At 41.0% G+C, this 23,479-nt stretch overlaps 1 protein-coding gene across 8 annotated transcripts in view; it reads left to right on the plus strand.

The window, feature by feature from the left end:
* Positions 1-23,479, plus strand: part of LOC105469999 (plastin 1) — a 128,735-nt gene that overhangs the window by 18,191 nt on the left and 87,065 nt on the right. The window contains exon 1 of one of the 8 annotated variants that reach the window (XM_071091061.1): positions 9,987-10,009. The exons of the other annotated variants lie outside the window; for them this stretch is intronic. The gene's annotated coding sequence lies outside the window, so the exon portion shown is untranslated. Of the gene's footprint in view, positions 1-9,986; positions 10,010-23,479 lie in introns of those variants that run through there. 8 annotated transcript variants of the gene reach the window in all.

Below are 23,479 nucleotides of genomic sequence, written 5' to 3' on the forward strand. Positions count from 1 at the left end.
GCCTGTTTTGTTTTAATTCTGAGACTGTTTTATTTGCCTTTGGCCTTTCGGTGCATAGGATCAATAGGGCTGTAGTGAAATCCCATCCGTGCTTTCTGTTTTTGGTACCTTTCCTGGAGCATAGGGACCTCTGGATGCGGCATAAAAATGTCAGTTTTCAGCGAATTTCACTGCCAAAAAACTTTCCGTGTTTCAGCTACATTTTCAAGTGGAGAATTTACAAAATTTAAGATTTCCCCCTAACTTTTCAATTATTACTGTATTTCGGGCTTCATTTGGCATTACTAAAAGGAAGCCGTCGTTCAGATGAGTAACAGAGTTCTCACCTTTCCCCCTTTACTTACTGTGTCACATTTTATGGCTTATACCGTGATATTTTTCCCTCCAGCCACGGTGTTGGATATACTTGTATGAGACTTAAGCTGTGTTGCATAAATTTCTTGAAGAACCTGTGAGCCAGAAGCAAAATTTCAGGCCAGGGGGCACACCCAGAACTTGAAGCAAGTTCTTTTACACCCCCCCCCCACCACCTTTGTAATCAGCTCTCCTTTAAATTGAATTATGTAATGAAATTCTATAGTAAAGTGTTAAATGTGGAGGCATATATATATATATATATATAGAGAGAGAGAGAGAGAGAGAGAGGTAGTAAGTTTAGGAAGAGGAAATTTTAAGTTCAGGAAGAGAAACCTATATGGAAAGGGAATACAGGTATCCTGCCCCCCTTCATTCCTCCCATGATAAATGTTTTAATGGCAGAAATAATATACAGTTGGTCTAGTTTGGGCTGTAGAGACCTTTGAGGTCAGCCAGTTCAGCTGCTTCAGTTTACAAATGAGAAAACTGAGACCAGCGAGGTTAGATGACTTGCTGTGGCCACCCAAGCCCCTCATTAGCAAAGCTAATTAGCAAATCCCCTCATTAGCAAATCCAGGTTTTCTCATTTTTTGGGGTCTTTTTACCACTCCCTGCTGATACTCTTCTTTGCCTCGATTATTAAACTTCCTTTTTCTCTTCTGTCTTCTTATACCATGAAGTCTGACTTAAGCAGAAAATTAGTTGTTTCTCTTACTAAGCTTGCTGGTGCCTTGCAAACTGCTTTCAAAAAGTGCCCTTTCACTGAAGCCCCACCTAACAATTTGCTGGTCCTGAAACCGCCCTCCTTCCTTCCCTCAGTCACTTGGGCCCTTGGCCCAAAATGCCTGTTTGCCTCCCTCTTTCCGTATTGAAGTCCTGCCCATGGTGCAAGGTGTAGCTCAGGTGTAACCTCTTTTTGGAAGCCTTCCTTGATTGCCTTAGCATGAAGTAGCTCTCCCTCTTCTGAACCCTATAGCACTTACTACTGTTGTTTGTGCTGTTAATATCCCCATTGTATATAGTATCCTGAGTATTTTAGCACCTCCCAACTTCCCGACCAGGAAGTTGACAGGTTGTGTAAGCTCTTGGAGGTTAAAGCCTACGACTTAAACATCCCACCCAGCACTAAGCACAAAGTATATTCTTAGCTCCTGTTTGTAGGAGGGAGTGGGGGAAGGAAGTGCAGTATGGATAGTTTTGTAAAGGGATTTCATGTGTGTTCTATAATATGGGGAAGGCCGTCTTAGAGCTGTATCAAGACAGCAGCCAAGTCCATTTCTGATTCCTCATATTTTGTTAACAGATCACAGATTAGTTAGGGTGAGTATGGGAGACAGGTGTAAAAACATAACAGGGGGCGGTTGGTCCAGGCCCTAGATTAAGCCTGTGACTCAAAGTGGAGAAAGGAGGGCACAGAATTAAGAAATGTAAAGGAAGAAGCATGTGGTGAAAGACTAGATGCAGAGAAGGAAAGACATGTTGAAAATGAATTTCAGGGTTGGGGTGTTAGTGATGGGTTTATAATGTTCTTTTTATCTTAAAAGTACCTCCAATTGGCTGGGTGCGGTGGCTCATACCTGTAATCCCAGCACTTTGGGAGGCCGAGGCAGGTGGATCACGAGGTCAGGAGATCGAGACCATCCTGGCTAACACTGTGAAACCCCGTGTCTACTAAAAATACAAAAAATTAGCCGGGCGGGCATGGTGGTGGGCGCCTGTAGTCCCAGCTACTTGGGAGGCTGAGGCAGGAGAATGGGGTGAACCCGGGAGGCAGAGCTTTCAGTGAGCCAAGATCACGCCACTGCACTCCAGCCTGGGCAACAGTGCAAGACTCTATCTCAAAAAAAAAAGATACCTTGAATTGTGACATTGTCTCTGTTTCTTATAGTTAGTGATGTGATTGTCTTATTTCCCATTCTAGATGATAACCTCTCTGAAGGATGATCTTTAACCCCTCACAATACCTGGCACGTTGCTTTGCAATGTCAGATACTCAATAGTTATTACATGAATGAAAAAACAAATAAATAAATAAGTGCATTTTGCCATGGGGAGGGTGGGCATTTAGGATCTTAGAGCTATATGGTAGCATATCCAGACTATCCCCTAATTGTATAGAGGAGGGACTCAGATATTCTTAACTAAGCTAGTTAGCGGGATAGCCAGAAGCTCTGTTCAAAATTCCTTATTACTAGACCCAAGCTCTTTTCATTATCTATTTTTGAGGTTGTTGGCCCCACAATTATTTTTATTTATTTATTTATTATTTATGTTTGAGACAGGGTCCCACTCTGTCACTCAGGCTGGAGTGCAGTGGCATGATCACTGCTCGCTGCAGCCTTCATCTTCCCGGGCTCAAGTGATCCTTCGCACCTCAGCCTCCCGAGTAGCTGTGACCACAGGGACGTGCCACCATGCCTGGCTAATTTTGTATTTTTTGTGTTTAGAGATGAAGTCTCACTGTTTTTCCCAGGCTGGTCTTGAATCCGTTGGCCTGCCTCAACCTCCCAATGTGCTAGGATTACAGGCCTGGGCCACCATGCTCAGCCTCCCAAGATTAATTTGAGTTGGTAGCAAGACATTCCAGTTCAAGAAGTTTTGTGGATTGAAAGCCCTCAGAAACCAATCTAAAGGGGAAATCTAAAGGAGAGAATGCATGTGTCATTGGAAGAGGTGAAACACAAGGCTGCTGGCCAGTTCAAGGTTGAGTGTACACAGTAAGGAGGGAGTGCGGCTGGGGTCCTAGGAATCTTCACACTGGGGAGTTGAATTCTGGAAAGGTCATGGTAGCTTAGCTTGTCAGAGGTGGACACAAATGGGTTGGCCCAAAGTCCTTGGGACTGAGAGTCTATTTCCTAAAGACATTCTACACTACCAGGAGGTGGTGAGCAGTGGCTTTGGAGAGGGTAGGCCAGGTGCCGTGAGGCTAGGCCAGGAGGGTAGCACCAAAGGTTGGTGTTTATGGCCCAAGAACATGGGGCTGAGGTAAGGCTGATAGAGAGACAATTGTGATCAGGTTCTACCTGGAGAAACAAGACAGAAAGCAGTGCTGCTGACTCCAAAATTCCAGTTCAAGAGGTGGTTTGGAATATTTGTTTACTTGGAACAAACATTGCATTTTGCAAATCATAACCATTTTGCAAATCAAAACACAGCCTTTCCATTGAGCTGCACTCAGCGATGAGGGAGCTGTTGGATGCCACATCCTTGCCATTGACTTGCACCCTGTGGTTGACCACCATCTTCGTATTTCCCCAGGCAATGATGGTCCATTAAAAATGTCAAGGAGAGAGAGAGCAGTTGAGAGGAGAGACAGAACAAATGAGCTTGAGAAATGGCTAGTGGGGGGAAGGGAAAGGTTGGCCTGGTTTTATATATTTTATATATATTTATGTTTTTTATGACGACGTTAGTGAAAATTGATGAGGCAAATGCAAAATCAGGTAGTATGTTGAAGTTAATGTCTCATACACTGAAATGTCCAAATATTAAATCGTAGCATTTGCCATGGCCCTTTGTAAAATGACAAATATCTTTCTTAAAATAATAGTAATATTAATAACTAGTATTACAGAATATCTTCCATGAACCAGGCACTATACTAAATACTTTACAAGTAATATATCTTTTCATTTTTATAAACCATCCTATGAGATAGGTGCAATAATTACCCATTTATTTTTAATTTTTATTTTTTGAAAACAAGGTTTCAGTCTGTCACCCAATCTGGAGTGGAATGGCATGATCATAACCCACTGTAACCTTGAACTCCTGGGCTCAAGCAGTCCTCCCGCCTCAGCCTCCCAGGTGTGCACCACCATGCCCAGCTTATTAAAAAAAGTTTTTTTTGTAGTGATGAGGTCTTGCAATGTTGTCTAGGCTGATCACAAACTTTTAGCCTCAAGCAATCCTCTCACCTCAGCCTCCCAAAGCCCTGAGATTACAGGCATGAGCCACTGCACCTGGCCTACTTTCATTTTCTAGATGAGAAAATTGAGGCTTAGGGAGATAAATAAAAGCATTTATCTGAGGTCACACAGTTTACAAGTAGCTGAGCTGAGATTTGACCTCAGGTCTATCTGACTTTATACACTGAGCGCTCAAAAAACTTAATCAAATATCTTAACAAAAATACAAAGCTCTTTCTGAGGTAACTCTAACAGATGCTTAGAATAGCCACAGGTTTCAGCTGGTGGAACCACCAACATTCTTTGAGCCACATTTAAAAACACCAAAACAATAGTGATAAATCATTCTTTTTGTTTTTGTTTTTTTCATTCCACTTAGTCTTTATCTCCTTTTCTCTTGAAGCGTTCCTGAAGAAAGAGACAGCAGCTTTTTCTCTGGGTACACCATTAAAGCCACTTCGATCTGCTCCCACCCTCTTTTGGGGTGGAGCTGTGGTGGAGGAGTGAGTTGGTGGTCATCCAGGGGGTGTCTGTGGAGTTGGCAATGGGAAACTGGGAAACTCACCTTGTGTAGGAGCCTAAGAACTTTGGAGTGACCAGGTGTAAGGATTTTTTCCCCTGGGGTGTCAGGATCCATTGCTGGAAGCTCCTGGAATATCTATGGGTCATGACTCTAATCTCAGGCCTTTGAACTATGGCCATATGGAAGAATCCAGGTGTGAACACATTCTCCCCCAATTTTTAAGATCAGGGAGTTGTGAAGTCCCTGTGGACTAATTGGAGGTGGGTGTGGATACCTCAGGAAAGGCCCCAGGTCAAAGACAAATAATTTAAAGACCCCACTTGTAGGCCCCAGCTTAGACCTGTGAGAAAATGTGCTCCTCTCTCTCCTCTTGATGAACCTAATTACATAGAGAACTTACTCACTCCTGGGAGTCTCAAAATGGAACCCAGCTGAGAGCGTGCTTCCCTCCCTTGCTGCCTGAGCTCTCTTTCCATTTCCTGGTTGTGCTTTACCTTCCCCTGAGTGGTTCTGTGTTCCCAGGGCCTTTTCTCTGGATATGAAAGGCAGGGCCGGCAGCTTCTGGCTTCGCCGGGCTAGTTTTTGTATTTTTAGTAGAGTTGGAGTTTCACCATGTTGGCCAGGCTGGTCGCCAACTCCTGACCTCAAGTGACTCACCTGCCTCAGCCTCCCAAAGTGTTGAGGCTGAGGCCACCGCATCTGGCCCTCATTATTTCTCTCAACATTCAAAAGCTTGTCACTTCATCCAGTTCCGAATTAACTTTTACTCTGACTGATGATGAACGTCAGGGAGAAAGAGAAAGAGGCATTTGTGCTGCATATGGGTTTATTGGTTATAAAATGGTTATACAATTTTGATTGTTGGAAACTTTGCTGACATGTAAGGTCACATGAGATGTGAGGCTGTTCAACTTTGATCATCTGATTTCTTTTCAGCACTTCGTCTGAAAGGGCCTACGTACCATTTTCGGTGAGACATATGTAGCATGGCTTCTGTAAAAGCATATTGCTTTTTATTATAGTAATATTGTAAGCACAGAAAGGATGAGGAGTTAGATGATTGGGTGAGTTTTTTTCTTACTTAAAACACTTGTTTCATCAGAAAATATTTCCTAGCAGAGTTAGACATGGCTTTGGTCATAAAGTCCAGTGGTGAAGGGACTTCAGACTTTATGATAAACTAAATTTTATGATTGACTTTTGTGAGCAATTCACAGCTATAAAACTACGAGACTGGGCATGGTGGCTCACACCTGTAATCCCAGCACTTTGAGAGGCTGAGGCAGATGGATCGCTTGAGCTCAAGAGTTCAACACCAGCCTGGGCAACATGGCAAAACGTCGTCTCTACAAAAAAATTATCTGGGCATGGTGGCGCGTGCCTGTAGTCCCAGTTACTTAGGCTGAGGTGGGAGGATCATTTTGAGCCCAGGAGGTTGAGGCTGCAGTGACCTGAGATTGTGCCACTGCACTTTAGCCTGGGTGACAAAGTGAGACACTGCCTCAATAAAAAAAAAAAAAAATGCTTACAAGAATATCTGGGTAATAACTCACTGCACACAGACATGCCTCCTTCAAAAGATCCAAGCTGACCACAAAAAAAAAAAAAAAAGAGAAACTGTCTTTTCTTGATAGTAAATTGGATGGGGACATTAGTAAGGTACAAGGTGTCTGAGGGGCTTCTTCATGATAAAAAGCAAAAGGTTTTGGGGTGTCGACCCAAAATATTAGCAGGAATCAGATTTACTCTATTACTGAGGAACACAATACATTAAATTGTTTATAGATCCAGTTTCAAGAAATAAGATGTTTTGGCCGGGCGCGGTGGCTCAAGCCTGTAATCCCAGCACTTTGGGAGGCCGAGACGGGCGGATCACGAGGTCAGGAGATGGAGACCATCCTGGCTGACACGGTGAAACCCCGTCTCTACTAAAAAAAATACAAAAACTTAGCCGGGCGAGGTGGCGGGCGCCTGTAGTCCCAGCTACTCGGGAGGCTGAGGCAGGAGAATGGCGTAAACCCGGGAGGCGGAGCTTGCAGTGAGCTGAGATCCGGCCAGTGCACTCCAGCCTGGGCGACAGAGCGAGACTCCGTCTCAAAAAAAAAAAAAAAAAAAAAAAAAAAAGAAATAAGATTTTTTATTTAAAAAAAAGACAAAAGCTCCTTCAATTTTTTTTTGAGAACTAAGAAATAAGAGATTTTAGCAGTACAGCGAAAATACAATTTGGATTTAAGTTTAAGACCCTGGTAAATGGCTGTGAAAGGATCGGTCTTGTTAATTACGCCTTGGACCAAGGGCTGCTTGTAATGAATAAAAGAGGGGAAAGGTTTAGACAAGTAGAATCTCTAGGTTGATATCAAGTTGGTATTTGTAACCTTTGTGAATAAACCAAAACCTCTCAAAGACTCCTGCTCTCTTTTCCTGGAGAGCTCTCAGAATTCTTTCCTGGCGGTCTCCCTTTTCCTTCCCCTCTCCCCAGGTTTAAGATCATTGGGACATCCTTTTAGGCAAGGAAATGTTTCTAAGAGTGACCCAGTTATTGCAATTTTAAGTGTTAATCAGGTCAGTGAGGTGCCAGCTGTGAAACCCAGCTCACAAAAACCCAATGATGTTTTTTTATCAGAAGTTGTCATGGAAGTGAGTTAATTTTGGAAAAAACAATAATAAAAATTTGCTTGATCCCTTTCTTATCCTCAAACAGCCAAATTAAATTCAAGATTATTGGTTGGGTGTGGTGGCTCACGCCTGTAATCCCAGCACTTTGGGAGGCCGGGGAGGGCGGATCACGAGGTAGGGAGATCGAGACCATCCTGGCTAACATGGTGAAACCCGTCTCTACTAAAAAATACCAAAAATTAGCTGGGCGTAGTGGCAGGTGCCTGTTGTCCCAGCTACTCAGGAGGCTGAGGCAGGAGAATGGCATGAACCTGGGAGGCGGAGCTTGCAGTGAGCCGAGATCACTCCCCTGCACCTCCAGCCTTGGTGGCAGATGGAGACTCTGTCTCAAAATAAATAAATAAATAAAAAATTCAAGATTATTATCAGTGGAAAAAGGTAATCTGAAAATCTCTGAATGTTTAGTGGTCAATTAAAATGAGCCTTAGGGCAATTTAAAGTTTAGATACCTGAAACCAGTTGGCCATGAGAACCATGAATGAGAAGTCAAAGTCTGTGATTGTGTTTCTGACCCCATGAGAAGGAAGGCCTTCTCTTCAGCTGTAGGTTTGATGATCAAACAAGATAGTGAATGTGAAAGTAACTAGTCAACTACAAGATAAAGAGGTAAGGCATTTATTGAGGTTTAAAAAAGCTTTCTGATTTTGCTTCCTTTCACTGATAAGTGACCAAGACTTAGGGAATGACTTGCCTCCTGGAGGTTGCCTGATTTGAAAGTGGCAGAAATTAAACTCGTAACTGTGTCTCATAATTTCAACATTTGAAAAAATGTCAGGGTTTATTTATTTTTTTGAGACAGAGTCTTGCTCTGTTGCTCAGCGTGGAGTGCAGGGGCACGATCTTGGCTCACTGCAACCTTTCGCTTCCCAGGTTCAAGTGATTCTTCTGCTTCATCCTCCCCAGTAGCTGGGATTACAGGCATGCGCCACCACGCCCAGCTAATTTTTGTATTTCTAGTAGAGACATGGTTTCTCTATGTTGACCAGGCTGATCTTGAACTCCTGACATCATGGGACGTCACTCTAGCTTCAAATCTAGTGCTCTTCCAGTCAATTCATATTTTCTTCTGTTACCAAATAAAATAATTTCTCTATGAAATTTATATGCAATTTTTATAAAAGTCTAAATGTATTTTATGACTAACCCTCAACTATGTAGCATTACAGTTTCTCTAATGTTAACAGTAAAATGAGTTCTTGAAATAAGAGTTGATTAACATGGGAAAATATCCATCTCTTTCATCTTGAACAAAGTAGTTTTGTTTTAAAACTTATACTTCCTGCTAATGTACAGCTGGCATGTATAGGATAAAAGATTAAACTTTCTAAATATTTTACAAAGTTATATTCTCCCCATGTGATATATATAGTTCTGTGGGAGACTAAGCCTTAATTGAAGTATTTCTGCGAGGTTACTATAAGCATTTCTCATAGCACTAGGACAATAAATAATGGGAGAGCCCAAAACATTGTAATTTTCTCAAAATTCAGAGGAAATGACTGAATCCTGAAGCATTGTACAAAAGGGTACGCAGTGATACCCATTTTTGCATGTTAATGTATTGTTAAATATCAGTGGGAATATTCTGCATGCTATTTCACATCTCAGGCACACTTAAGGAAGACCTTGTGATGTATATGTTGCTCATTTAATCTAGAAAGGATACCAAGGTTCACTTACAACTTCTTTATGCACAGTTTTTTTGACTATGTTATGCCCTGAGGCATTAAGGGTATTACTAAAGCAAGCAGCAGGACTTCTCAGAGAAATTAAAGGTTTCATATCAACCACACATTGTCAAAATCTTCACTTTGAATAGGATTAAATGATGTTTCATCAGTATTCTTGGCACTTATGACATTGTTTTTGAAATAACAGTTTTATTACTCTTGGCTGTGACAGTTTCTCAGACTTTCCTTAATACCATACAATTTGCCTATTTAAAATGTACAGTCAGTTTTACAGTATTTTCATTACCCTGTATTCATTAGCACTTTCCTCATCTTCTACTACCTCCTCCCCAACTGCCCCGTCCCAGGCAATGCCATATCTACTTTTTGTCTATAGATTTGCCTCTTTATTTGAAATTTGAAATTTCAAATAAATGGAATCATGTAATATGTGGCCTTCTGCGTCTAGCTTATTTCACTTAGCACAATGCTGTCAAGGTTCATTCATGTTGTAGCACATATCAAGACTTCTTTTCATGGGTGTGCATAATATACCATTGTGTGGACATACCACATTTTATGTATTCATCCTTCAGTTCATAGACATTGGGGTTGTTTCCTCTTTTGGGCTATTATGAATATTGTTGCTGTGAACCTTTGTGAACTGGTTTATTAGGGACATTTATTTTCATTTCTAGAAGTGGAATTGCTGGGTCATGTCACCTAGCATTTTGAGGAACTACCAAACTGTTTTCTGGAGCAGCTGCACCATTTTACATTCCTACCAGCAATGGATGGAAGTTCCTGTTTCTCCACGTCCTCACCAGCACTTAATTATCTGTCTTTTAAATTATGGCCATTTTAATACATGTGAAGTAAGTATAACATTGTAGTGACTTAAAAAAAATGAATAGACTATCTTTTAGAACTGTTTCAAATTTACAAAGAAATGAAGCAGATGAAACAGTGCTCCCATATACTCCCACAATGATATACTGTTACCCTATTATTAACTTTTTTTTTTTTTTTTTTTTTTTTTTGAGACAGAGTCTCACTTTGTCACCAGGCTGGAGTGCAGTGGTACGATCGGCTCACTGCAACCTCTGCCTCCTGGGTTCAAGTGATTCTCCTGCCTCAGCCTCCCGAGTGGTTTGTACTACAGGTGTGTGCCACCATGCCCAGATAATTTTTGTATTTTTAGTAGAAACGGGGTTTCACCATATTAGCAAGGATGGTCTCGATCTCTGGACCTCATGATCCACCCGCCTCGGCCTCTCAGAGTGCTGGGATTACAGGCGTGAGCCACCGCTCCGGGCCGTATTAATAACATCTTACATTAGTTAGTATGACATGTTTGTTATAATTAATGAACTGATCTTGTTATTATTAACTAAAGCCCGTAGGTTATTCATATTTCCTTTGTTTTTAGCCAAAATCCCTTTTCTGTTCCAGGATCCCATCTAGGATATTACATGACATTTAGTTGCTGTGTCTCCTTAGTCTCTCCTTGGCTGTGACAGTTTCCCAGACTTTCCTTGTTTCTTGATGATCTTGAGAGTTTTGAGGAATAGCAATCAGATACACTGTAGAATGCCTCCATGTTGGAATTTGTCTGAATTTTTTTTTTTTTTTTTTTTTTTTTTTTTTTTTTATCATTAGCCTGTGGTGACATTGATTTTTAGTATCAGGGCAACTTACTTGGATTATAAAAATACATGATCAGAATTGGAAATCAGCAGAATGTGGTTGGTGGGAAATTATTTTACTTTATTTTTATTTTTAAAATTTATCTTATTTTATTTATTTTTAGAGACAGGATCTGCCATGTTGCCCACGCTGGTCTCAAACTCCTGGGCTCAGGCAATTCTCCCGCTTTGGCCTCTCAAAGTGCTGGGATTATAGGCACTATGCCTGGCTGGGAAATTCTTAGGAATTTTAAAAAGTCGGTTGCCTCTAGAAGATGAGCAGAAATTTAACTCAAGATATGTTTTCCTAACAAGAGCTTGATCATATTGGAAGATGATCAGATTAGGTAGTGGAATTTATCTTCATGACTATTATGAGACAGCATCTAACCTAAGGGTAAAGCCAAAGATACATTTTTCACTGCTTTAAATGTAGCAGAGAATGTTGTTTTAATAAAACATAAAGTTAACGAAATTCAGATTGACTTTTAGAATTCCATAGCACTATGGCAGCATCCAATGTATATTGAGTACTTCCACCTACATCAATCCCAGTAATTCTCAAAATGCTTTGTGAAGGGAGTAGGAACTGAGACTCAAAGAGGTTGTGTCATTTGGCCTGAGACTCACACAGCTTGTCAGTAGAAGAGCTGAGATTTGAACTCAGGGCTGTGGAAGCCCATACCCTGCTGCCTGCCAGATTCCAGAGTTTCCAGTGGTTTTAAATCATGAATGTATCAAAGGACACAGGCTTGAGTCCTTATCTTACTGGATATTTTTACTGCCAGCCAAAGGAGATAGCATCTCTCTGTGTTTAAGGCCCCACTGAAATTGGTTGGTCCGATTAACAGCATACCTGTTGACTGCTAACAAAGGGAAACTAAGCCAGCTTTGCCTGGGGCACTAATTCCTGCCACGTGTCTTCTGAAAATGAAGCCCAAGGGTCATAAAGCAGGCAACCAACTATGTGAGAGAACAACATTAGCTGAGTATGTTTGCCAGCGGTTACATTGCTCAGTGTATGTCTTAGTTACCTCTCAAGTTTTTTCAATAAGTGAGTGTCAGAGAGGATTTGATTTTAAATATTTATCTTTAAATTGGAGTAGATGTGGTAATAATGTGTGAATGTACTTGAAATGAAATAGTAAAGTTGCATAGATAGCTGTCTGAGGAAGGTTTGGAAAATTTCCCTGCTTATTCAGCTAATTTTTGTAAAGTGCCCGAGATGACTGATCACAGATTAATACAAAGTTTCTTTCTATACTACCAAAATATCAGACTTTATGTATTAGTCAGGATAGAGTAGTTTGTGCTGCAGTAACAAATTAACCATGAAATCTCCATTGCTGTCTTGCTCATGTAAATGTCTGTGTTTATTGGCTGTTCTCCAGGGCAGCTCACCTATATGCAATGACTCAGAAATCCAGGCTGCTGTCATTTTTGCGAATTTGCTTTCTTAACATGGAGCTTTCAAGTGATCCCACCAGAGGAAGGGGAACTGGATAATCATGTACCAGCTCTGAAATGCTTTGGCCTCGAGTGACAAAAATCACTTTGATTCACAGCTTATTGGCTAGAACTAAGCTTATCACCCTGCTTAATAGCAAGGGCCTAGAAGTGAGAGGGAGCACATGGGTATTCAGTGAACAATAAATGTCTTTTGCATCCCTGGTTTTAGAGCAACAGAAGTAGTTAAATTGTTTGCCAAAGTCTCCTCAGTAGAGATAGAAAAGTGGACTGAATATTTAGTGATAATTACTTGATAAAAAATTGTAAGTAAATTTTGCCATAAACTATTAACATTTGCAATAATTTATATATGGCTGATTTAGCAACCTGATTTCCATTTGTGGATATGGTTATACCTTCTAAGGGTATGACAGTAAAGTTAGCTTCTTTTACATTATAATATTTCAGCTGATGGTGCTGATGATCAAAGCTTGTATGTATTTATTTTGAGATGGAGTCTTGCTCTTTCGCCCAGGCTGGAATGCAGGGGTGCCATCTTGTCTCACTGCAATCTTCACCTCCCTGGTTCAAGCAGTTCTCCTGCCTCAGCCTCCCGAGTAGCTGGGATTACAAGCACGGGCCTCCATACCCAGCTAATTTTGTATTTTTAGTAGAATTGGGGTTTCACCATGTTGGCCAAGCTGATCTCGAACTCCTGACCTGAGTTGATCCATCCTCCTCGGCCTCCCACGAAGCTTGTATTTATTAAGTATCTCCTATGTGCCAGGTACTCTAAGTGTTTTATATGAATTACGTTAATTTAGATGGGGACTGCAATTTCATCTCTATGGTAACTATTCTTCAGTTCCATCAACTTGCCTTGTTTGAATGGTGCCTAGATTAGACCCATCACTGTGCAGATAGCTCCCCTCTAGAAACCAGGTTGTCACTAAATTACCTTAAAAATAAGGCTCCGTAGGTTGAATGTGACACTCTGGATATTGTCTAACTAGCACAGAGTACAGTAAGATCTAACATTTATTGTGATTCGGATCATACTTACATTTAGCAGCTTAAGACTTTGTAAACCTTTTAAGCAGCCATATCTAAAAATAAGCTTGAGGTAAACTAAGCCCATAGGATTTTTTTTAATATAACTTTTTCCAAAATGAATTCTCCTGTATTTTTGTGATTCTCATATTGTCTCAAAATGGGTATATTTGATGAATGCAGAATTCTCTTGTTGGTTTGTCCTTTTGATGTCCTCTTTCCCTACTCTCTTCAGTGTGGCCTCAGATTCCACCATTAGAATGATAGGATGACAAAGATCCTCGCTGGGCCACACAGACTGGGGCAGTCCTCTCTCACTCAGTTTTCAAAAAGGCTCTTGGTTGTTTGAGAACAACTATCTTTACCATGTTTGAGGAGCCCCATCTCAGGCTTTTCATGTTGATTCCACATTTATTCATCAAAAAGCTGAACACAATTTTGGGCCCAGGCGCTGAGCTAGGCCTCATCTGTCTCTACCATCATAGAGCTAACAGTCTAGACCAGAAGTTGGCAAACTTTTTCTGTAAGGGGCCAAGTAATAAATATTTTAGGCTTTGTGTTTCATATGGTCTCTGTCTCTGCTACCTAACTCTGCCCTTGTAGCGTGAAGGCTGCCATAGACAATATGTTCATGAATAAGCATAGCTGTCTTCCAATAAACTTTCTTTGTGTGCACTGAAATGTCAATTTCTTGTAATCTTCCCTTGTCACAAACTATTATTCTTTTGATTTTTCTCTCTTAGCTGTTTAAGAATGTAAAAACTGTTTTTAGTTCACAGGTTATATGCAAGCAGGCAGTGGACCAGATTTGGCCTTCAAGCTGAATTTGTCAACCCCCTGGTCTAGAATGAGCTCTGTGTTGTTTTATTCTCACAAATACATACTGAACTGCCTTAATAATTACTTAAATTGGTCAAGCATGGTGACTCATGTCTGTAATCTCAACACCTTGAGAGGCCGAGGTGGGAGGATCATCTGAGGCCAAGAAATCAAGACCAGCCTGGGCAACGTAGTGAGACCTTGTCTCTACAAAATTAGCCAGATATTGTGGCATGTGCCTGTAGTCTTAGCTACTCTGGAGGCTGAGGTAGGAAGGTCACTTGAGCCCAGGAGTTTGAGGCTGCAGTTAGCCATGATTGTACCACTGTACTGCAACCTTGGCAACAGAGCAAGACCTTGTCTCCCAAAAATTTTGTAAAAATAGTATGTATATAGTACTATATATAGTATGTATGTAGTATTATATAGTATGTACATACTATATACATAAGTGCATACACATATTGCTTTTGAGGACCACTGATTTTATGATAATCATGAATCACCAATATTGAAAATAATAGCCAATATCTATTGGGCATTTACTATTACATATATTAGGCTTTTTTTTTTTAAGCCTTTTGCTATTTGTTTTAATTAAGCCTCCCTGAAACTGTATGAAGTTGGTATTATTATCCTCTTAACTTTTTAGCTATGAAACCAAGACTCAGAAAGGTTAAATCACTTGTTTAAGGTGATATAGTTAGTAAGAAGCAGACATTCTCAAGAATTCTAACTCTAAAGCCAGTGCTCTCAATGACATATTATGCCTCTTTAGGTACTGAAATATATGTGTAAAAGTCGTTAGGCCATTTTTTATTACAATGTAAGAAAACAGAAGTAAAGATTAAAAAATTATTTTTCCTAAGAAACAAGTATGTCATTGAAAGAGGAATTTAGCAAATAAGTGCTTGAATAGTTCTCACTGGTTTAATTTTAACTAGTTTCTGTCCATGAGAAAGAACAATCAACTCCAACTCAGGATAAACAGCATACTGGGACCTTTCCCTTTTCGAAACTGAATTAACACTGATAATCAGGGCCAGGCTGGATTTACAGTATAGTGATGTATCGTGCCCAGTGCCAAAATCGTAATACAGATACATTGTATTTGTTTATAAGGTTTACAGAATGCTCTGTTGTATGTGATAAGTTATGTGAAAGTGCTTCGTGACCTGCAAATCATATTCCAAAGGGATCATTGTTCATCATCCTGGTGGCTCATTCCACTGTAGATAGAGCCTTAGTCCGACCTTCATTGTTGCTTTAGCTGGATCAGTAGAAAAGGTTAGATCTCTAGTAAAGATAACTGAAAGATTCCTAGTGGACTATTTAAAATTTCCCTTCACCAGCCAGTTGTGGTGTTGTGCACCTATAATCCTAGCTACTCAAGAGGCTGAGGTGGGAGGATCAGTTGGAGCCCAGGAGCTGGAGTCCAGCCTGGTCAACACAGCAAGACCTTGTCTCAAAAAAAAAAAAAAAAAAAAAGAAAAGAAAAAATAATCCCTTATTTAATTTTGAGCCTGTTTTATTTTTAATTTTTTTTTTTTTTTGAGACAGAATCTCAGTCTGTCGTCCAGGCTGGAGTGTGGTGGCACGATCTTGGCTCACTCCAACCTCTGCCTCCTGGGTTCAAGCAATTCTCCTGCCTCAGCCTCCTGAGTAGCTGGGATTACAGGCATGCGCCACCACACTCAACTAATTTTTGTATTTTTAGTAGAGACAGGGTTTCATCCGTGTTGGCCAGTCTGGTCTTGAACTCCCAACCTCAAGTGATCCACCCGCTGCGGCCTCCCAAAGTGCTGGGATTACAGGCGTGAGCCACCGTGCCCGGCCAATTTTGAGTCTGTTTTATGTTGAACTAGGAGAAAAGGACTAAAGACTCTATTCTCATCCTGGGAAGTCTGAGAAGAAAGAGAAGTAGGATCAGATACAGTTTATTTTTCCATTTAAGTTCTGGTCTTAGGGCTGGGCGCCATGGTTCACGCCTGTAATCCCAGCACTTTGGGATGCCAAGGTGGGCAGATCACTTGAGGCCAGGAGTTCAAGACCAGCCTGGCCAATGTGGTGGAACCCTGTCTCTACAAAAAATACAAAAATTAGCAGATGTGGTGGCTAAAGCCTGTCACCCCAGCTACTCAGGAGGCTGAGGCAGGAAAACTTGAACCTGGGAGGCGGAGGTTGCAGTGAACTGAGATCATGCCGTTGTACTACAGCCTGGGTGATAGAGCAAGACTCTGTCTCAAAAGAAAAAAAAAGTTTTCAACTTAGAAAAGAAAAAAGGTAAGTTCTGGTCTTAGAAGGAAAGAGGTATGAAGGAGAAGGAAGGATTTTGAAAAGAAAATATTATTTACCTTGACGCTGACTCACTAATCTAATCTTGTGAGCAAAGACCAGGAATTCAAAAGATACCCACACTTGTGCCACCCTGGGGCGTATCTCTTGCTGTAACACTGAGGTCATAGGATGGCATAGTAGTATCTTCAACCAGTTCATTGTACATGCAAATAACAGGTGATTCAAGACAGGAAAAGATCTTTGTACACTTTTATTGCACTGTGATTGTTTCCTGTTCCATAAAAATTCTCCTCTGAGCTACTCTGTAGTAGAGCTTATTGCTAAATGAAGAGGACTAGCAGGTGACAGGGTCTTTCCAAAAACAACGTACTTTTATTTTCTTTATGTATAATTAAAAATTAGGTGCACCATAAAATTCTATATTTGGTACCTTCTGATTATGGAATTTCTGTCCTGTAACAATACAGGATATGGCTACTTTTTGCTTCATTAGTCCAGATCTTTTAAGGAACTAGAAATGTTAAAAAGAGGATTGCCTTTTTATTTTGAGTCCCTTGACCATCTCTCTCCTCACCCTCTGTGAGTCAGGCCACTTTGGGTTTTGCCATTTGTTCATGATCCTTACAATTACAGCTTCATGACTGAGAATGGAAGCAACCACCAGCTGAGGAGGAAAAAGAATACATATATTCTTTCTCTCAACAGCACCATACCATATAATTTCAACACAGGGATAGCTCAGGAAATTAGCAGCGGCAGGCAGTAGAGTTTACACTTAACTACCAAGGGTAGAAAGGGTGTGTAGAAGGGGGTAGTCGTTCAGGTATGCTCTGTGGAAGAAGGCAGTGAAAGAATGAGGATGGCAGGGAATCACAAGGCCTGTGCCAGACTTCAAGGTTCACATGTTATCTAGAGGGCACAGCAGCCCTGGCTTAGCCCAGTGTTACCATATAGGAATGTGGGTGCAGTATTGCCGGACATTCCGATTTTAAATGAAAAAATAGAAATCTGAACTTTATGCTAATCTCCGAATTTTTATATTTTTGCTCCAAAATTAAAAAAAAAAAAAATCCAACACTCAATGAGCCACAGAGGACATGTGTCCAGGCAGTGTTTGGCCCATGGGTGCCATTTTGTCCTTTTGGCAGCCAGGAGAGGCTCTTAGTTTGGTGAAGGAGGAGTTATAAGAGCCTGTGATGGGTGCCCCAGGAGTATGGCGGCTATAGAGTGTGAGACCTGGCCTGGGCTCCACCTGCTACTTTCTTTTTCTGTTTTGTGGAGGAAGGTGTGTTTTAATTCTGCTTAAGGAAACTCTTTTGCTCTCTAGATTTCCTTCCTGGAGAAAGAGGGGTTGGAAGTGTTGAATACTGTTGGGGACTTCAAGAGCTGGGTGAGGCTGGGCAGTGGTAAGGCAAGCCTGGTGAAACTACGGGTTTCAAGGCAGGGTGTCATTTGAAAATTGAACAGAAAATTGAACAGACAGAGAAGCATCCATCTGCAGGATGTGGGTAGGGTGGGAGAACACAGAACAGAAACAGAGCTTCCAGACCCAAGGATGGAAAATGAGGGTAGAGTGGGAGTAGTTAAGAGGTGCCCAAGGCACTGAAGAATAGCCCCAGGTCTAGGTTTAGTTGTGGGTGGGAAGGAAGCTGTTGAGGCAGCCAACGTGGTCTGGACAAGTTAGTTGTTGATGATTGACCCAGAGAAGTGATGTAGGCTGAATTTCTTGAAGATCCTATATCTTCTCTCCATTTACATTACTTTGGTGGTAAAAGCATGTTCCACAGGAGCAAGAACATTATTCATTGTATACAGATGATATCATCTGGCTTCAGCATTATGGCTGAGACAAGGCAGGGTCACTGTGCTTCCAGAGTGAGGTCACAGACTTTGGAATTCCTAGTTATCTTCCCGATCATCCCACAATCATGATCATGATGGATACTCTTGAGGGCCTGATAATTCAGACTCTTCTTCCTTTTATTTTTTGAACCAACTGAGAAATAGATACAGGTCTCTCAAATGGAGTTTGAAATGTCAACTTTATTCTTGGTGGAGCGAGACCAGGATTGCAGCCTGGGTCTGTGGCCAAATGTCCTTCCTAATATTGTTCTTCCCAGAAGCTTAACGTCTACTCACCACATCCCCAGGAAACCTAGTGAACAATTGCCTTTGGGTGTTTTACCATGTGAAGGAAGAGGAGAGCTTGTGTCCTGAGGACAAGCAGGTGCTAAAGAGGGAAGGGGCAAACCATGTAAGGACAGTGATGTTTAGCACTTTACCCCACCCCGCTCAGTAAAAACCACTTTAGCTCCATTGAGTATAGCAGTGGTTTTAAAAGTGTGGCCCCCAGACAAGCAGCATTAGCATTCCCTTGAAGCTGACTAGACATGCAGACTTTTGGTCTCCATTCCAGACAAACTGAATCAAAGATTCTGGAGGATGGACCCTGGAGTCTACGTTTTAACAAGCCCTTTTGGTGATTCTATTGCATTTAAAGTCTGAGAACTATTGCAGTAGAGGAATGAGGTTCAGTGGGCCCAAGACACTTACTGTCTCTCCAGTGAGGTAAATCAGTTCCCATTTTATGGAGGAGAGAGAGAGAAGTGCAAAGAGGCCAGAAGTGCTGCTTTGACAATAGGTCCTCATGGAAACATAAAGATAAGGGTTTCCCCCAACAGATAATCCTGCCCTGTAGTCTGGAAGATGATAGTTTGAGAAAAAATAGCAAGAGCAAACATGAAGACTTTCTTCAGATGCCCCTTTTCTTATTAATGTTTTCTACCTTTTCTATAAAGGATAAGGTAGAGAAAAAACAATGGTGGAGGAAGACACACTAGCAGGAAGAGAAAGAACACTAAATGATATAGAAAATAATAGGTATTATATTTCTTCCTTTACAACTAATCACTAACTTTTCTATATCATTAATTAAATTTTTAGTCTCTATCGCAAGAACAGAAAACCAAACACCGCATGTTCTCACTCATAGGTGGGAATTGAACGATGAGATCACTTGGACACAGGGAAGGGAACATCACACACCGGGGCCTATTGTGGGGATGGGCGAGGGGGGAGGGGTAGCATTAGGAGATATACCTAATGTAAATGACGAGTTAATGGGTGCAGCACACCAACATGGCACATGTATACATATGTAACAAACCTGCACGTTGTGCACATGTACCCTAGAACTTCAAGTATAATAAAAAAATTTTAGTCTCTGATTTGTTTTTCTAGTTGTGACCCCAACAGCAGGCCATTTGACTGTGATCATGTCAGCATGGACTGCAGTGCTATTTACTTTTTGTATCTATTAATTTTCATGTTGAATTGTGTGTACTGTTTAGTGACACAATTATTATAATTGTATTATTATTATTTTTGATGGAGTCTCGCTCAGCCACCCAGACTGGAGTGCAGTGGCGCGATCTCAGCTCACTGAAACTACCGTCTCCCGGGTTCAAGCGATTCTCCTGTCTCAGCCTCCCAAGTAACTGGGATTACAGGCACCTACCATCATGCCCGGCTAATTTTTGTATTTTAGTAGAGATGGGGTTTCACCATGTTGGCCAGGCTGTTCTTGAAACCTTGACCTCAGGTGATTGTAAGCCCAGGCCTCCCAAAGTGCTAGGATTACAGGCATGAGCCACCGCACCTGGCCAGTGACACAATTATTTATGTCCTTCATATTCACCTGGAGTTGAGATTATTTAAATTGCTTTGTAACCTTGAGTAGGTCATTTAATTGCAGTTTCAACAGTCTTCAAATCACAATGGACCCTATCCCAGTTAGCCACTAAAATAGCCTGTGATGGCAAGCTCTTGTCACAATAATCCATATAATTGGCATTTCATATTTTAAGGTTAAAAAATGGATACATTTCCAAAATGTTGTGATTAGGAAGTTGTTTTTTTTTTTTTTTTTTTTTTTTTTTTTGCTTTAGCCAACGTTTTTAGAGGTTTGGAATAAAATTATGCCCCCTTGGGTACATGTAGCCTTAACTAGACATGGATGCCAATCTCTTGTAAACATGCTCAATTCCTTGCAGTCCAGAATGGAAGCTTGTTTCCATTAAATGTTAGTCTTTCCAGATACTCCAGGAATGAAAAATGCTAAAGAATTCAAGCTGCCTCTGATTTCATATGAAAATGGAATTATGGTGGTAGTGATCATCATAGTAACTGAATGGTTACCATGTTCCAAGAACTGTGCTTAATCTGTCATAACTCTGTGGGCAGGTAGGTATTTCATTCCTTTTATACAGATGAGGAAACTGAGGCACAGAGAATGTAACTGACTTCCCCAAAGCACCCCATCTGTGCTTGAGAAACAGGAGCCGACTCAAATCCAAGTCTTCTCATATCAAAGCTATGTCCTTAATCATCTGGTCTGCTAGATGGGCTAACTCCTGACAAGATTTGCACTTGGGGCCTTGATCAGCATAGCAGAGGTCTCAGGTAGTTGGTGGGAGAAATGGGGAGTGCTTCAGCAATATTAACCATTTGTTCGAGGAAAAAGTTCAGAAATACTTATTTTAGATCTCATTCAGATTCCTAGGCCCCATCCTAAAACTTCTGAAATGAGACTCGTTGGGTTGAGACCCAGGAATCTGCATTTAGAATAAAGTCCACATGTTGATTTTATGACTAATGAAAACCTGCTACACCTGGCCAGGTGCAGTGGTTCAGTCCTGTAATCCTAGCACTTAGGGAGGCTGAGGCAGGTGGATCACTTGAGGTCAGGAGTTCAAGACAAGCGTATTCAATATGGTGAAACCCCATCTCTACTAAAAATACAAAAATTAGCCGGGCTTGGTGGCATGCGCCTGTAATCCCAGCTCCTCAGGAAGCTGAGGCAGGAGAATTGCTTAAACCCAGGAGGCAGAGATTGCAGTGAGCCAAGATCGCACCACTGCACTCCAGCCTGGGCAACAGAGCTAGACTCTGTCTCAAAAAAGAAAAGACAATTACTGCACCTAATTGCTAGGCATCATTTCATGTCTATTTCAGTAATCTGTGGGGCCCAGTCTCTCAGGAAGGGTTAAGACAGAGGTATTCCTGCTCATCATCATTGGCAGAATCTAGAGTATTTTTATTTTTGTAGTGTTTTTCTTTTTAAGCTCCTACACTAAATATTTGACTAACATCTAATACGTATTTGTTATTGGAGGGAAAATGTATTTAAGGAGAACTGTAAAATTGACATTGATCTCTCTCCTCAAACAAACTCTGCCTACCCCCGCCCTGCTGCATCTCCCAAATGATAGCTGTTCTCTCGTGGATAATCCAAGGCCAAGGTGATAAGAACATCCCATTCTGAATAAAACTATCCGAGCCTGTATTAGCTTTCTATTGCTCCCATAACAAACTTCCACAAGTTTAGCAACTTAAACAGTACAAATTTATTATCTTACAGTTCTATAGGTCGGAAGTTTGACGCAGGTCTCACCAGGCTAAAGTCAACACAGCAGGACTGCATTCCTTTCTGGAGGTTCTAGGGGAGAATCGTTTTCATGGCTCATTGGGTTGCTGGCAGAATTTAGTTTCTTTTGGTGGTAGGCCTGAGATCTCCGTTTTCTTCCCGGATGTAAAGGGAAGGCCATCCCCAGCTTGTAGAGGCCACCTGCATCCCTTGGCCCATGGTTCCTTTCCTTTGTCTTCATAGCCAGTGACAGTGGGTCAAGCCCCTCTTACACTTTAGTTCTCTGCTTTTAAAGACTCATGTGATTAGGTTGGGCCTGCCCAAATAATCTAAGACAATCTGCCTCATCTCAAGGCCCATACCCTTAATGAACATCTGCAAAATCTGTTTTCCCATGTAAGGTACCATATTCATAGGTTCTGGGATTAGGATGCAGGCATCTTTGGGGGACGGGGTATTATCCTGCCTGCCACAGATGCATTGTCTGCCTTTGTTGACAAATAAGATAGCGGTGGTTATCACTACCAGCAGGGCTCCAAGCATTCATGTTGATGTACATGAGAAAATGTGACTTACAGGATATCTTTCTAAATAGAAAACATTTCAGGGCCAGATTCCAAAACAAATAGTTTTGAAAAGGATGTTTCAGGGCTTTTGTGTAGTCAAGCAGAGCTGCCACAACATTTGTCTCTGTGAGTAGGAAAGGAAAGTAATTCACATTGAGCCTGCTTCTCTGGTAGCTTGGATTCAGAAAAAAAATTCTGATATGAAATAGGCACACCCATTCAGCCAGAATATTTGCTTTTTGTGACTCATTGCCTACCATATGCTCCCCTGCTTCCACACCTTTGTTCATGCACTTTCAGCTGCTTGGTGTGCCCTCTGTCTACCAATTTATCTATGATACACATTTATGACAAGTTTTGACACCTACTTATTCTAGACAACATTTTCCAAGATGCTAAAAGTATGGCATCTACTCATTTTCCCCAAAAACAGAAGTAAAATGCTAAAAATAATCCATGTCATCTGCCAGATTTCTAAAGGCTGTTTTTGAGTTCTTCTCTATGATGTTTTCCTCCATAAATGTGTTGAGCATTAAAGAAACCCCTGCAGCATCTTGGCTATAGTGAGTACTTAGTAACTAGTTACTGAAGTACTAAATTTAAGTAATTGATTATATTATCTTTATACCAAAAGTCTGCAAGATGTATGTATGTATTGTATCCTTAGAATATTCTAAACAAAAGAACATTGCTAAGAGTGTTTCATATAAGCAAGTAAAACTGGGATGGTTAGAGGTGAGGTTTCCAATTCATCTTTTACTAAATATGTTAATTCATGTTCAGTCAGATTACTCAGAGGTATAATGAGCAAGGTAGTGGACTTTTTTCTTCTATTTTTAAATGTGATGTATAGTATATATGCAGAAAACATAAAAATTGTGTGTATAGATTGATGAATTTTCACAAATGACTACTCCCACAGTCAGCACCCTATTGATAAACCAGAATTACTCCTGGCTCCCCAGAAACTCTCTGACTGCTTTCTAGTTGCTGTCATTCTCAGGGGTCATCACTACTCTGATGCTTCAGAAGTTTAAGAAGTAGACTTTTTTT

Source organism: Macaca nemestrina, chromosome 2, assembly GCF_043159975.1.
Source record: "Macaca nemestrina isolate mMacNem1 chromosome 2, mMacNem.hap1, whole genome shotgun sequence".
Taxonomy (NCBI): domain Eukaryota; kingdom Metazoa; phylum Chordata; class Mammalia; order Primates; family Cercopithecidae; genus Macaca; species Macaca nemestrina.